This window comes from Cygnus olor, chromosome 1, assembly GCF_009769625.2.
Source record: "Cygnus olor isolate bCygOlo1 chromosome 1, bCygOlo1.pri.v2, whole genome shotgun sequence".
Classification (NCBI taxonomy): Eukaryota; Metazoa; Chordata; class Aves; order Anseriformes; family Anatidae; genus Cygnus; species Cygnus olor.
The window spans coordinates 98697732-98712154 of NC_049169.1; positions in this window are offsets into that span (position 1 = coordinate 98697732).

Sequence of the window (14423 nt, forward strand, 5' to 3'; positions counted from 1 at the left end):
AGGGGCTTTACCTAATAAACACTTCCCACCCCCTGCAGCCGAAGCAGGGCTGGGCACATGCCAGAGCAGGAAGAATGGCCGCTGCTGGGAGCCAAGCCCTGCCAGGCAGCAGCTGCCAGCAGGCTGGTGCTGGTGCGGGGACAAAGCCATCAGTCCTGAGGAAGGCCCGGCCGTTTCCTCTGGCTGCTGGGCCTCATGTGTTGCGTTAGCACTAATCGAATAACGCCGTGAGTGGTCCAGCTCTGAAGCCTTCCTGTGTGGATGTTGTGTCTAACCCAGTTTCTGCGTCTGCTTTCAGCCTAAAGTGCATTTTATCTGATGAGCGTGCTTGAGGCCAGGGCACCGATGTTCAAACAGGAAAGAAAAACTCATTCCTCAAGCTGCTTCTGCTCCTCTCCCCAGAGGTCCCAGACACCGGTGCCTGTCCCAGCCGTGGGAGAGCTGCCTCTGCACCCATCACAGGTCAGGGAAACCACAGCAGGGCGCCATCTTCACAGGCCCAGCACAGAGCAGCCACAACAGATCATGAAGGTGCTGGTGAGGGAGAGGATCGCTGTCAACGCTGGAAAACAGGAACGTTTTAATCTTTTCCACCAAGTTCCCGAAAAGCAGCTTCCACCATCAGGGAGTCTGTGTCCATCCAATTCTTCCTTCCCGTGTCACTGCCTCCTTCAAACAGATCAAACAGGCTGCAGCGCTGTGAGAGCCGAGGGAATTGAAGATCCCTCGGAGGAAGGGCGGAAAAATAGCATCACCTCCTCCCCGAGACATCTAAAGAGCGTTGGCTGCCGGGTGCCTGCAGCAGCAGGGTGTGCTGCTGCTAGGGAGTCTGATGGGCAGGGGGGAAGGCAGGCAGCTCTGCTTGGGGCTCTGCCTCCTGCTGCACCCCGTTGGAGGGGAGAGAAGGTTGTGTCCGGAATCAGGTGTAAGGTAAAACTTTGATGGAGGTGGAAATTTTATGAGGAGGTGGAGGACACCAGGCCTGAGGGCTCTGTGCTGAGCAGGTTAAGGAGGAACACAACGGCAGCCCCATCCTTGAGTCCTGCGGTGCATCAGGGGCTTGGGCGTGGTCCCTTGGAGGAGGGAAGTGTCATGAGGTGCTGCAAAAAGTCAATCCGAGCTGAGAGCAGAGCAACAGCAGCCGGGCCACCCGGGGCTGAAACCCCGTACCTATGGCCCAGCTATTTTGTCCCTCTTCCAGAGTTACCCAGTGAAATCTGGGCTTTTTCCTGTTCGGATACCTAATGAGCTGCCAGAAGGTGGCTGCTTATTTAACATCATTAATTAGACTGAGAGAGAATGAACCTAATTTATATCTAAGCAAAAATCAGATTTTGGAAGCTCCTGCTGTATTATCAAGAAACACATTGAGGGCAGTGAATATTTGTGCAGCCATCCTGGAAGCAGCAGACAAAGAGCCTCTGAATGAGATGCTTTAAATATAATAGGTATTTTTGCTTAAAATATGTCCCTGACCTAAATATAATTTGATTTCCATCCCTTTGAACAGCTCGATGCTAATGAGCCAGGCAGGGATGGCAACGAGGAAGCTGAGGCAGCCGCCGCACGGGAAGCGGCTCGGCTCGGCTGCAGCGCGTTGGAGACCTGGCGCCTGCCTCCCCTCGGCACGGCTGCAGGAGGAAACCTCACACTGCCCACCTGCAGGAGCAAGCAGGGATCCAGCCTTAAAATCAAGGTGGATTGGATGCTGTTGTGTGAGCATGAATGTCTCTGTACAAAAAAAGGTGCATCTGGCAAGGAGGAGAAAGGGGACCATGCCGTTATGGATGTGATTAAAGCCCTGACGTGCTGCTTCTATTTATTTTTCACCTAGAATCTGTACTGCCAGCCTCTCCCATCCCGTTACTTGCTGAAGGAAGGAGGGCGAGCAGTGGTAATTTCGCAGTGAGCTAAATGTGAGCAGCGCTGAGGAGTCTGGCTCAGTTCCACCTGGTAAGCCAGTCCTCCTGCTTGGAGACATTTTTCTTCTGCACTTGTGACAATGGAAATCTGCCTGATCCAGCGTCAAACCTGCCAGACGCTGTTAGCAGGGGCAGTACTTTTCCCATCTCCTCTTGGCATACGCTGCAGGGAGCAGAAAGAGGAGGACGTGGACGGGCTCAGGGACAATACCAATGGGCCAACGCCAACAAGGCCCCCTGATGTCCTACGCTGGGGGTGCCCTCCTGGGGAACCAGCCCCAGGCTGGTCAGCCCCTTACCCTCAACTTTGCTGCTTCTTGAACTAGGTATGATTTGGTAGGACTGGATTTGATCTATTTTTTTTTCCTTTTACCCTTGTACTTTTTGTCCCTTTGAAATATTTTGAGTTGCTGAATTTGTCATGATGCTTCCCTTCTGCTTCTAACAGAAAAAAAATCTTTTTTTTTTTTAATGCAAATTAGGCTGTAAAATCTTTTTAGGGAGACGTATCTGCTCTCCTTGCACTGTCACCATAATTATTCTTTCTTTGCCGTACAATACTTACTTCCAAGAAGACGTGCTTTGAACATCTCCCGGCCCACCCAGTGATGTCAGGAGATGAAAACCATCCCCATTACAGCGATGAAGATCGGAGAGAGCTGATGCTAGAGGGAAATACGCCCTTTAGAAGATGACGCATCTTGAGAGAAATTTCCCTTTCGCACACTCTCCCAGGCCACATGGGTGCCATACACAGGCGAAGAAAAACACAATGTGCTGACGAGGGCCTCAGCTCACAATCCTCTTAGCCTGGTATATTCCCCTGCCTCAGAGCCCATTAGGAAGCGAGCGTGCCTACCTCTTGGATGTCATACAAGGGAGGTTGCGAGTGAGCAACCGATTTCAGCAAGAGGCCGTGGGTTCACCTGAAAGACCTGGCTGCTCCTTTGGCCGTGCTGGAAGATTCGGTGCGGGAGCACCGTGCAGCAGTGGAGGAGCTGCACAAACGAGCCCCACGCCACGTTAAAAAACACTGCCTAGTCTGAATTTTTCCTCTGAGTGTGGCGTTATGGATGTGTATGGGAAACAAGTGTATGAAGTCACGCCGGGGGCTTACCAGCCCTGCTGCAGCGTGTCTCCCTTTGGGAATGTTAATAGGCAAGGCATTTTGTGCAGTTTGGGTAGGAGCTGCTGTCAGAGCAGCAAGTAGTAGCTGAAGTTTTTGTTAGTCATTCTTTGGAGACCATCTGAAGTCCGTAATAAAAGAGTTTATCTTCACAAATGACAGACGTAGCAAGCTGCGTGGATTTTTCCAGTAAGACAGGCATCAAAAGTCTCACATCTCCAGTCCTCTCCATGTTTTGTTTGTTTTTAATTTTGCATTTTTCCCTCCTCACACAGTGGGCACCAGCATCACGGATGCACCAGCGGGCCCGGTGCTACCACGAAATGAACTCTGGCTTAGCATAGTATTAATGGGCTCCTTGTGGGATCGGTAATTTACAGGCTAATGGAGTCCTCCCAAGGAAAGCTGTGAGTCAAGCCATTAGAAATACCGAAAACAAACAGAGTAAACACTGTGCCTGGAAGTGTATTTGCTCATGTGGTCAACAGTGCACAGGAGATGGCGCTGGAAAGAGCAGCGCCCTGCTTGTGGCAAGTGCCCAGAGTAGTTTGAGCCCATAGTGGACACCAAAACTGCTGCTTCTCCGTCTCAGTTATCGTAAGAGCATTAACACTGGCAACCTGTGTTGGAAAGGACATAAATCTAATCTGCATCGCTGAAGATTCATGGAGCACGTTAGGGAAAGAGACGTGTACTCCATGGTCTGATGGAGCTGCTGGTCGCTTCTCCCAGCCTTCCCCTTGTGTTTTCAAGAGGGAAAATACGAAAAGGTGGATTTGCCCTTACGCAAATTCAAAAAAGATCAGAGATTTCCAAAAAAATTGCTGTTTTGCTGAGAGAACAAAACAGATGATACCCAGGCCTGATGCTCCTCCTCAGCACTCCTCTTCCCCGCCTTCAGGACAGAGCATCCAGACAGCCCCCAGGCGGGCAGGAGGCAGAAGAAGAGGCAGAGGATGCAGAAGAGTTTTGGCACAGGGCAGCGAGTGCATCTGGAGCTGGGGTCTCTCCAACGCACCCCAAGGGTTCAAGTCATACGGGGCACACGGGCCCGCCACGGCACGGCTGCGCGTGCGGGATGCACGCTGCCCATGGAAGCGGAGAGGAAAATGGAGAGGTACCAGGAGAGCAATAAATGGGGCACTTATCTCCTCCTTAATCACAGCCCGGCCTTCAGGAGGCCTGCAGGGAGATGTAATGGATTAAATACAGGTATTAAATGAAATCTTGGAAATGTTTCCCTCACCTGAAAGGACTGAAGCTGACGATAGCACAGAGCTCTCCCAGGCTGCTGTCAGGGGCAGCTGAAGGAGCGAGGGCCATGGTTATTTGTACTCCAGCTGAGGGATTCAATCACTGAAGGGTTTTGCCCTCTCGGTGCCGAGGCCAATCCTGAGATTTCCTGAGTGTGTTTGTTGGCAATCCCAAATGGACGCAGCACAGTGCTCCTTCTCAAGTTGCTTTTAGCCTGAGGAGGAGATACATCTGCATTTCATTTTGCTGAGGGTACTATGAGTATTGCAATGCTTTCTGGCTCCGGGGCTGAGCCCCAGGTATGAGACCCATTAGCAAAAACCCACAGCTTTTATTAGAGCTGAAGACTATAGCAGCATGATAAGAGAGATTTCTCCAGATGCCTTCATCAGTTATTGACACAAACTGCATCAAATCATTCAGGGGTGGCCTGAAAATACAGGTTTGTGTCTCTAGATGCCCTTTTATCAGAAGAAGGCTCTGAAATATGTGGCTGAAGATGAGGAATGGTCTCCATCCTGGTACCACAGGCAGCTGAGTGCGGATGGGATACACAATTATTACAGAATCATGGAATGGTTCGGGTTGGAAAGGACCTTAAAGCTCATCCAGTTCCAACCCCCTGTCATGGGCAGGGACACCTCCCACCAGCCCAGGCTGCCCAAAGCCCCATCCAGCCTGGCCTTGAGCACCTCCAGGGATGGGGCACCCACAGCTTCCCCGGGCAGAATATCCCAGGTGATCTGCAAGACTTCGTCCCCTGCCCGCACTGCCAGCACTGCTCCTGGAGAGAGAAATCCAAATGACTGGTCAATAACAGCATATTGTTAATAATATATCTCAGTGCATTTTTCCTCTCTCCTTGCTTGCACTCGCTCTGTGGTGACCACCATGCAGGATATATTGGCCAGCAGGGATTTTCGGAGCCCCCTGGCTCTGTGATGCTGCACTGGTGTGCTCCTCCTAACAACCTGATCCCAGGTCCCTGTAGCATCATTCGCACAAACTCTTCCCAGAAGGATGGTTTTAGCTGTTCCCCAAACGCTGCTGTCTTAGAGGTGGAGGCCAGCCCTCCTGCCACAGGGCAGGGCAGTTCAGAGCTGGAAGCTGCAGAGGAGAGTATGGGGAAAACAAATGCCATAAACCCATAATCACCAGAAAGCCGTGCAGGTAGCAGCTTACGGCGTGTGATTTTTAGAGCCCATCAGTGCTGAAGACTTGCTTTATGACTAAGAAAAACAATGGCATTTCTGACCACTGAATCCTTAAAAATGTTACAAAAAGCAGTGCTTTTCATCGCTCTGGGGGGTTATCCAGAATGTGTGAGCGAGCCCTGCCCCTCACCTGGCTGTGATGAGCTGAGTACCAGGGGTCATTGGCTTTCTCTGGTAGCAGTAGATGGGATGGTTGGAGCATCTTCATGACATGTGGTCATGGAGAGGGCAGCTCTGCCCACAGCTTAAACATCTCCAAAACTAAGGTTCAAGTGCTGTGGGCGAAGCTAACACGTCTGGTGGGAGAAAGCACACAACGTTGAATGGTATCGCCATTCCAACTATTTTCTCAATGTAAGGCTAAATTAAAGTAACACGCTTCTTAGGGACAAATCAACAGCCATCAGGCTAATCAAATTGGCATTTAAAATAACACAAGTAGAAAATCCTGTTTAGCCAAGTAATGATGCCAGTCGTTTTATTCAGCCACTTTCACAAAATAAAGAGAATCCTTCTTCTTTGAATTCTGTGACATTAGTTTTCTCCAGCTCCTTCTCCCTTTCCTAGCATACTTCCCCATGCTTTCAGAAGGTCACTGGCTAGGAAGCCTGCTTCCCACAATCCTCACTTAAAAATGAACTTTAAAATGAATAGTTAATTCATTTATCAGGTATACACAGCCACTGCCATCTCATCTATTTACCTTCTGCTGTGGGATGTCCAAGGATACATAAAAGTTGTACGTGCAAAATGCACTGGCCTTCATTATTTCTGTACCCTAAGCTGGAGGCTGCTTGTTCTGCGCTGATGCCACACATGCCAGCTGTGGTCTGGACCTGCACTGCCAGGGGAAGAGCAAAACCCTGCCTTTCTCAAGGACATTCTAATTCTTTCATGCTGTAGAAGACTTTCTAAGCCAAAGATGTCCCCAGGCACTTCGTTCCCAAGCACTCCCGCTGCTTCGTCCCCAGGCGCTTCGATCTGCTCAGGCACTTTGGAGCTTGTGGAAAGCCACGGCCCCTGCACCCGCAGGGTGTTGGCACAGCTGCCTGCAGAGAGCTGAAGCTGAGCATCCCCAGAGGGAAGAAGGGAGCCTGCAAAGCCCAGCAGGCACTGGGTCATGGGTCCAGTGCTGCTGCAGCCTTCCTGAGCCAAGCCTTTGCTTTGCCTCCTTTTGTCATTTTATTCCTGAAATTAAGAATCGTCCTTTCCTTTTCTTTGGGCTCCCAAGAAGAGTTTTGCCTTTGCAGAGTTGTGATAGCTGGCATATGTAAAGGTGTGTTATTCCGACAGGTGCTTAGCGTCATTATCTTCCTCGCCCACCACCTTTTTCCTCCCCCAGACAACATTTGGGCTTTTCTAACCACCTCACAGTTTCATGCACAGCTGATTTACCTGCTTCAATTTCTGGAACTATTTTCTTTCTGCCCAGGAGTCCCCAGACTCCAGAAATGTTTTGACCCACTTATTTTGCTCCATACTAGACTCCTCTGGTTTTTATCCCGAGGGGAAATTTGCCCTCTCCTCTGGCCCCTGGCTGTGCCACCACCTCCACTGCCCTAGCGTCAGGGAGGAGTCCATGGGCAGAAGGTTTCCTCAGAAGATCTCCATTGTCAATGGCAGTAGACTACTATCCTGCAGGCTCCCCCATCATGGAAATGAGAGAAAACGAGATGTCCTCCCTCTGTGCTGGGTGTGGGGATGGGAATTAATGAGGCAATCATTGCACGGAGGTCTGAGATACCAAGTGCTCGCTTGCTGTGGCTGTCAAACAGCTCCTGTGGGCTGGCACAGCTCCACAATATCCAGCCCCATCTCATGGGAGCGAGGCAGAGGAGGGGCTTAGAAACCTGCGCAAGGAGCATTTCCTACAGAGACACGAGCCCATTAAAATAGGGAGCAGGGACAGTTGCCAGAGTCACCGCATGAGGGTCATGCCTTCCTCCTGCAACCAGGTGGGAAAGAAAGAGTTGAAGAGATGCTATGGGCTTGGGTACCTCCAGAGAGGCCGGACACAGCCAGGCCAGAGAGAGGTTTTCCAGGAGAAGGGGGAAGGCTACTGGTCAGTCCTTCGCTCTCTGGGAGATGCCAGAGGACGGGTGGTGGCTGAGTTATAGATAACCTGAATTTAAATAGTCACAGGCACAATGTGTAGCACCTGTGAGAAGCCATCATCAGCCCTTCCAGTGCTGCTGGACACCACAAGCCAGTACTGCATGAGGTAATAGCTACAATTACAAGCATGTGCATTGTCAACATTTGGTTTTTTTTTGCATTTTCTGTCCTGAAATTCCCTAAATGATCTTCTGTTCCTCTCACCCATTAGGTCCAAAGGGTCTTGCTGGTGAAATATTCCTTTCTCCCCACTTTAAAATGACTGAAGTGGAAGGTACGTATGTTACTGAACTTCCTTCCAGGTGTCTGGCAATTTAGTTAATCCCAAATCACATTTGAATATCTTCTTTGACAGAGGCAAGATGCTAACCCACTTGCATAGGAAAAGGCACATGAAGATAATTGCTTCTGGGTTTCTTTTAGAATGGGAAGAAGGTCTATCAGGTGGCAAGTCACTCCATTACATATTTCTGATGAATTACTCTTTTCATTTTAATCCCATACAATAATGATGTAAACTGACGTGCTTTTGAGGATTTTGTCCGCTGGGTTATTTCTGGATGAGGTACGATACGTACCACTGGCAAGTATTTGGCATACTGCCGGCTGCCTGGCTGTACTTCTCACCAAAAGTGGTAGGAAACACTTTGCAGGAGGACGTCAGTCCTGAAATCCTGCCAGAAGGAGACAGGAGCAAGGAGGTACCTGGTTCACCAAGTGATTGCGTTTGCTGTGGGACCGAGCCCCGGTTCCCAGCCCTGTGTCTCCTCAGCAGCCACGTGCTCGTGGCCTCCAGGCCCCCTGCTCTGTGCCAGCCCTTCTGGAGGCAGCTTTCCTGTCTTGGAGCTGAATATTTGTCTTCTAGCCAGCTCTGCTAACTGGTTAATACCCAGCCTGTGTCTAAATCAGATTCCAAGTTCAAACACAGCCATCACCAAGGACACAGCTGCTGAAGAGGCAGAATAAGAAATAGATGCAAACCAGAATGCCAGACAAACATCCTCAGACTTTGACACATGAGATGTTTATAACCCAGACTATTTACAGTAAGATGTCAAACATAATCTGAAGATGAACAAATAGTCTTGCAACTAAACGAGCAGTAGAAATAACAGCAGCTAAAAACATGTATGAGATGCCTCTGAGCCTGATCATTTGAATTACAGCTTAGAAAGGATGACAGAAGTCTGACAGGCTCAGTCCCTTCACTTCCCAGGTTGTATGGTACTGCATTATCAGGCAATCTAAAAAATAAATACATTAAAAAAATCCAACCTGATTTGTTTTCTGGTGTACACAGGCTAAATCCCCTTGCCTTGCTTCTGCCTGACCTGCAGGGTATCCTGATCTGTCACTGCTTCTGATGGGCTTTTCTTCTAAGTAAGCTGAGCAGAGAACTTGTCACTTAGAAGTCCTTACTGGGTAAAACTGGATGTTGACAACAGTCATTGCAACCCTGAAATCTCAAGGAGTGACTCTTTCTGTATATCCTATGCATGGGGGATATCTTTGAGCAGACCAAACTGAAAATGCCATGCCTCATTTTGTTTGCACTCACAGCTCAATAGCAAAAGGCAAATTCCAGGCAAAACACTCCTAAACTGAAGGTAAGGCTGTACGCATGTGTGTATATGCACAAAACCATACATATTTATATATCTAGAGTATTAAATGACTTGTACCAAAAAGAAATGAGTGGCTTGCCTCCAAGATATTCTCTTGCAGGAGAGACAAGGTGTGGGATAGTGTGCCCTTACACAGGGTTGTCTTAGCTCCTGTATGCATATACAAATGAGTTAACTCAAGGCTCACCTGTCTTTAAACCTTGTGCAAAGCTGTCAGGCATAATGCTATGGCTTTGTAACTGTGATTTATTAGCACTGGAGTCTATAAGCTGTCTCGAGTCTAAGTAATTTTACTGGGATTTGCTGCTAAAATGCATGGTGTTGCTAGTGCTTGCTGGCAGAAGGGGTTCATCTATTCTGTATCAAAATATGCACATTTGAATTTCCTATCTCCATTGCTTGATTAATAGGCAACCTCAGAAGGTGGCCAGAACATTTCTCTTTTGGTGAGCTCTGCTTGCAAAGCCTGAAGGTGGAGGTGGGGAGCAAAATTGAGTCTGCGATCATGCTCTTGGCAAGGGAGCACAGACTCACAGGCTGGGTACTACAGCATCAGCAGGAGGCAAGTGTGTCCAATTCCTTTACAGGATGTGATTTCCATGCTCATCAAACAGTGGAAACTGGAATAAAAAGAATTAATGAGCTCTTGGACCATTGCAAAAAGTGTTGGTAGAAGTTCCTAGGCAGAAGCTGTACTTTCCCACTCCGTGTGCTCTTAAAGGAGATACTACCTGTGAAAGGGAAGACAATCCCGCTTGCATTCCACATTTTCTCCAAGCGTCTCTTGCATCAAAGGCTTGTGAATAAATGAAGGGTGAGACTGGAAGCAAAGGTGGGAAGGAAAGTGCAGCTCTCCCACTGGAGAGAGGAGTGCTCCAAAAAAATCCCTGCTGAGCCTGGTGCCGCTCAGCGCTGTTACAACTGGAGGCACCTAAACTTAGTGCAATAGTGAGGAACTGCAAGAAGGGTTTCGCCATGTGGTAAGGTGAGAAAAACAACTGCTTAGCCACATAAAGCAATAAGAGCTGGTAGAATGAGCAGGGAGGGAACAAACCAACCCCAAATGTGCCTGCTTGCTGCCTCCGCTGCTTTGGAAGACCAGTGTCATCATGGATCACCCTATGAAGACTGATCAAAATCCAGAAGGGATCATAAAGGGACACAGAAGTCTGGCAATTACGAGGAGAGGAGCAGGATCTTGTAACAGCTGTGCACGTGCATACCTTGGATTATTGGCTGCTGTCCTGCAAGTTCTCCTCACCTAACCTCAAAGGGACATATCGGCACTGTGTGGTGACAAAACCCACAAGAGTCCCGTCCCTTCAGTGTTGTTTCCCCAGTTCTCACCCAGGGACCTGCCCTGTCAGTTTTCAGCCTCGAAACCCAGGACATTTTAGGGGAGTGGTATGTGCTGAAGCCACCTCCCTTCCTTGCTGAGGGGAATGATGGAGCTGGAAGGACCCAGCCATGGGAGCTCATCAGGTCCCTCTACAAGGAAAGACTAAATAGATTAAGACTGTTGCCCAGAAAAACAAACAAACAAATAAATAAGAGATGATGAAGTCCTCAGAGGAAGCATTATTCGCTTGCTTACGCAATTTCACTGGGTGCCTCTGGTTCTTGGGTGATCTGTGTGGTCACCAGGAAGGGCTCCACAAAGCCCTGTGGAGCTAATCACCGGGGGGTGTGGTGGGGGCAGAAATCATAAAGACGTTCAGAGAGACTCGAGAAAAATCAGCAGGTGAAGTTTGCTCTTCGATATGATGCAATGTTCCTTAAAGGTCCCTTGCAACCCAAACAATCCTATGATTCTATGATTCAGGAATGTTTCTTTCCCTGTGGCCCTGTTCTTTTCACTCCCTTGTAAGCTTCTTCCATTAATTACTGATTAGACAGGCTGCTCATCCTAGTGATCTCTTGCTTGCACACAATAAGGCTGTTTTAAAGTTTAAAATAAGGAGACAAGAGGATCTGTCCCTTCCACTTTTGTCTTCTGGGGAGCTGGTAACATTCCTTGGTGATGTAGCTTTGAGCACTGGGTTGCTCATGGGACTGTGGGCCATGGCTTACAACAAGGTTTGGCTTTCCCTTGTGCACAATGTAAAGGGGAAGATTTTTCTCTGCACATTACAGAGCTTCTGTAACCCTAACACCACCACTGACTGCCCTCCCCTCAAGAGCTGAGATGTGGGACTCAGCCTCCAAATCCCAGCCCTGATGCTGGAAACACCTGCTACTAAGATGACAGCTATTCACTTGTTTCACTGAAAGACACAGTCTTCATCGTAATTGAAGGAGCTAAAAAAAAAATATTTTTTAATTAATGCTATTGACAGTTTATGGAAGAAATGCAATAAGAGACACCCTTAGTGTGAGACTGAGATTAAACCAATTTAAAAATTACTTTTCCCCCTTGAAAGAAAAACTAATTAACTCAGAAGTGCTGGCAATATAACAGCTCTGAATGGTGAGTGCATATATTTAGTACTTTGGTTGTCCAGTTATGAGAAATGCTAGGGGATAGGGTTTATAACAAGTATATTATCTCCTCATCAAAGACATGTTTTTTTCATCTGAGAGAGAGTCCAAGCTCACAGAAAAAGTCAAGCTTTGCACAAGCCATAATTAACAGCAAGGGTATGTACTGGGCAAAAGAAGTGCTTGGAAATGGACAGACGATTATTTCCCTCTGTGTTTAGGAAAAGATTTTTCAGAGTTGCATTTGCTGAGATTTATCGCAATTTCTTATTCTGGTGTCAAAGACTCCTGGAAGGAACAGAGCAAACTGGAATATTTTCCCTGTTCAAAAACCATTAAAAGTCCAATTTCAGTGTGCTTTAGTTATGTTTTGTGAGTTTCCTCAAGGCTTCCTATTCTGAGATAAAACTTCTCTCCTTGGTCTTTGGTGCTTTGGGAAGACTTACTGGATCTCTTAAATAAATATGTATCTAAATGGTTCTGAGCCAGGTAAAAATGAAGTGTATGTATGTGACTATTTAGCAGAGGCACTTTGTATGCCGTCCTGGAACAAAGACTTTGTAAAATATACAGATTTGCTCAGTACAATGAGAAGAAAACTTTCAACCTCTGTGCTGCGGTGATAAAGTCACATCTTCCCAAATCACAGAGAAAAGAAATGGGGCTGGGCTTGCTAACAGTAGTCACACAGGGGAAGAAAAAGCATGATTCAGTAAATGAAGTTCAGAGTCACAAGCTAATTGAAGCTGGAAAGGTGCTCTAGAGGCCACCTAGTCCAAACCCTGACTCAATGCAGGCCTAATTAGGGCAAGGTATTTATGGCTTTGCCAGCTCCAAGGATGGAGATTTTATGACTTCTCTGGGCAACATTTCAATCTTTGATGACCCTTATGATGAAGCAGCTCTTCCTGCATGAAGTTAGAATTTTTCACGTTCCACCTTGTGCCTGTTGCCTCTTCTCCTACCACAGTGCATCTCTGAGAGAAGCCTGGCTCCACCTTCTCTGTGCCTTCCCATGGTAAACAGCACTAAGACCTCCCCATACCTTCTCATCTTTAAGGCCGAACAAACCCAGTTCTCGCAGCTGAGCAGCCCTCCACTGAGCTCCATGCTAATATATTTATCCATGCTAATATATTTCGGAGCAGAGGCCCCGAATGGACACAATACTCAAGATGCAATGTTCAGAATGAAAAACCTGCTTCTGCAACTGGTGTTTCCTATCCAGTGTTAGCAACATGCCCTGGGTCTCAGGATAAGTCCCAGCTGTCACAGGTCCAGGCTCTGAACAGCCTATGAAGTGCAAATGATTCTGGGCATAGCTCAAACCATAGCAAAAGCCATGGGGAGTTGGGAGCGTAGGGTCACCCCTCCAGAGCAGGAGAGGGAGCCAGGGAGGGCTGATGGCAGCGGGAGATGTGGGTTTCCTTGGGCTGGTGGCTTGCTCCACGTTTATGGAAGTTGAGCAGATTCCTTCTGTGGCACCGAGTGGGTGGGTGAAGGGCGAGGGAGCAACAGAGCTAACGAGGATGATCGTACAAAGCATCTGCTGAGCCCAAAGCAGAACTGAAGAAAAAAGCAAGGGACCGAGGAGCAACGCCCCCACCATCACCCCTCCACCGTGCTGCAGTGCTGCTGCTGCTGCTGCTGGCAGGTGGCAGGATATCTTCACGTGGCTTGGAACAGCTTGTAAAATATTGTTAAATCACTTAAAATTCTCAGGGAGATTTGGATTAAAGTGCAGACTCTCAGTGCTTTTACTATTTATATTTGTGACTGGTGGTTTTTGTTGTTTTGTTTTTTTTCCCCTTTGCTATCAGGCTGTGACTTTTCACATATTTCTGTCACAAATCACTGACCCCAATCATTGTGTCTGAATGGACAAAGGCTGAATTATCAGGAGCAACTCTGATCCCATTGCTCATGACACACTGAGGTGGATTGATGTGGGACTCTTCTGCCCAAATCCATCCCTCGTCCTCCAGTCCTCATGCACTCTGAGACGCCCCAGCATTACGGCTCTGCCATTTTGCTTAGTGCTTGGTGCTGCCCGTGTGGAGGCACAGGCAGCGACCCCACTGCTGATGAAGGGCTGAACATCTTTGAAGAACTGCAGCTCATGTTAAGTCCTGAAGGACAAGCACAAATCATTCAGAGAGATGGAAATCGGTGCCTCCTGCCACCAAAACGCTGACAAACTCTGCTACTTGCAAGCAGAAGTGTCCTGAGCCTTCCAGAGGCTACCTGAAACTTTCTAAAGACAATTTCCAGAGTTCGGCTACAGGCAAATCATAGTTACAAGGAAAAATGTTAGCATAAAAAATATGAATGTTGCTTTTGAGAAAACCCAATTAGATTCCCCAAAAAACACAACCTGTAATGCTGTGAGAGGCTTTTTGATTGCAAGTCCATCTTAATAAAGACAGGAAGTGAAGTAGCAGCCAATAATAATCATTACAAACCTTATTACACAAAGCAAATGTGAATAACAAAAAGTCTGATATCCATGCACACAAGTCACCAGCTAGGAAACAAACAGCTGATGGAGGAAGATAAAGCATTAACAAAAAAAAATCCTGGGTTTAAGGATTAAGGGCAATAAGGCATTATTAACGGATACTGAGACCTAATGAAATCCTTACTATAGTACAGGAAAACAGGATTCAAAGGGGCCTCTTGAATCATCAAA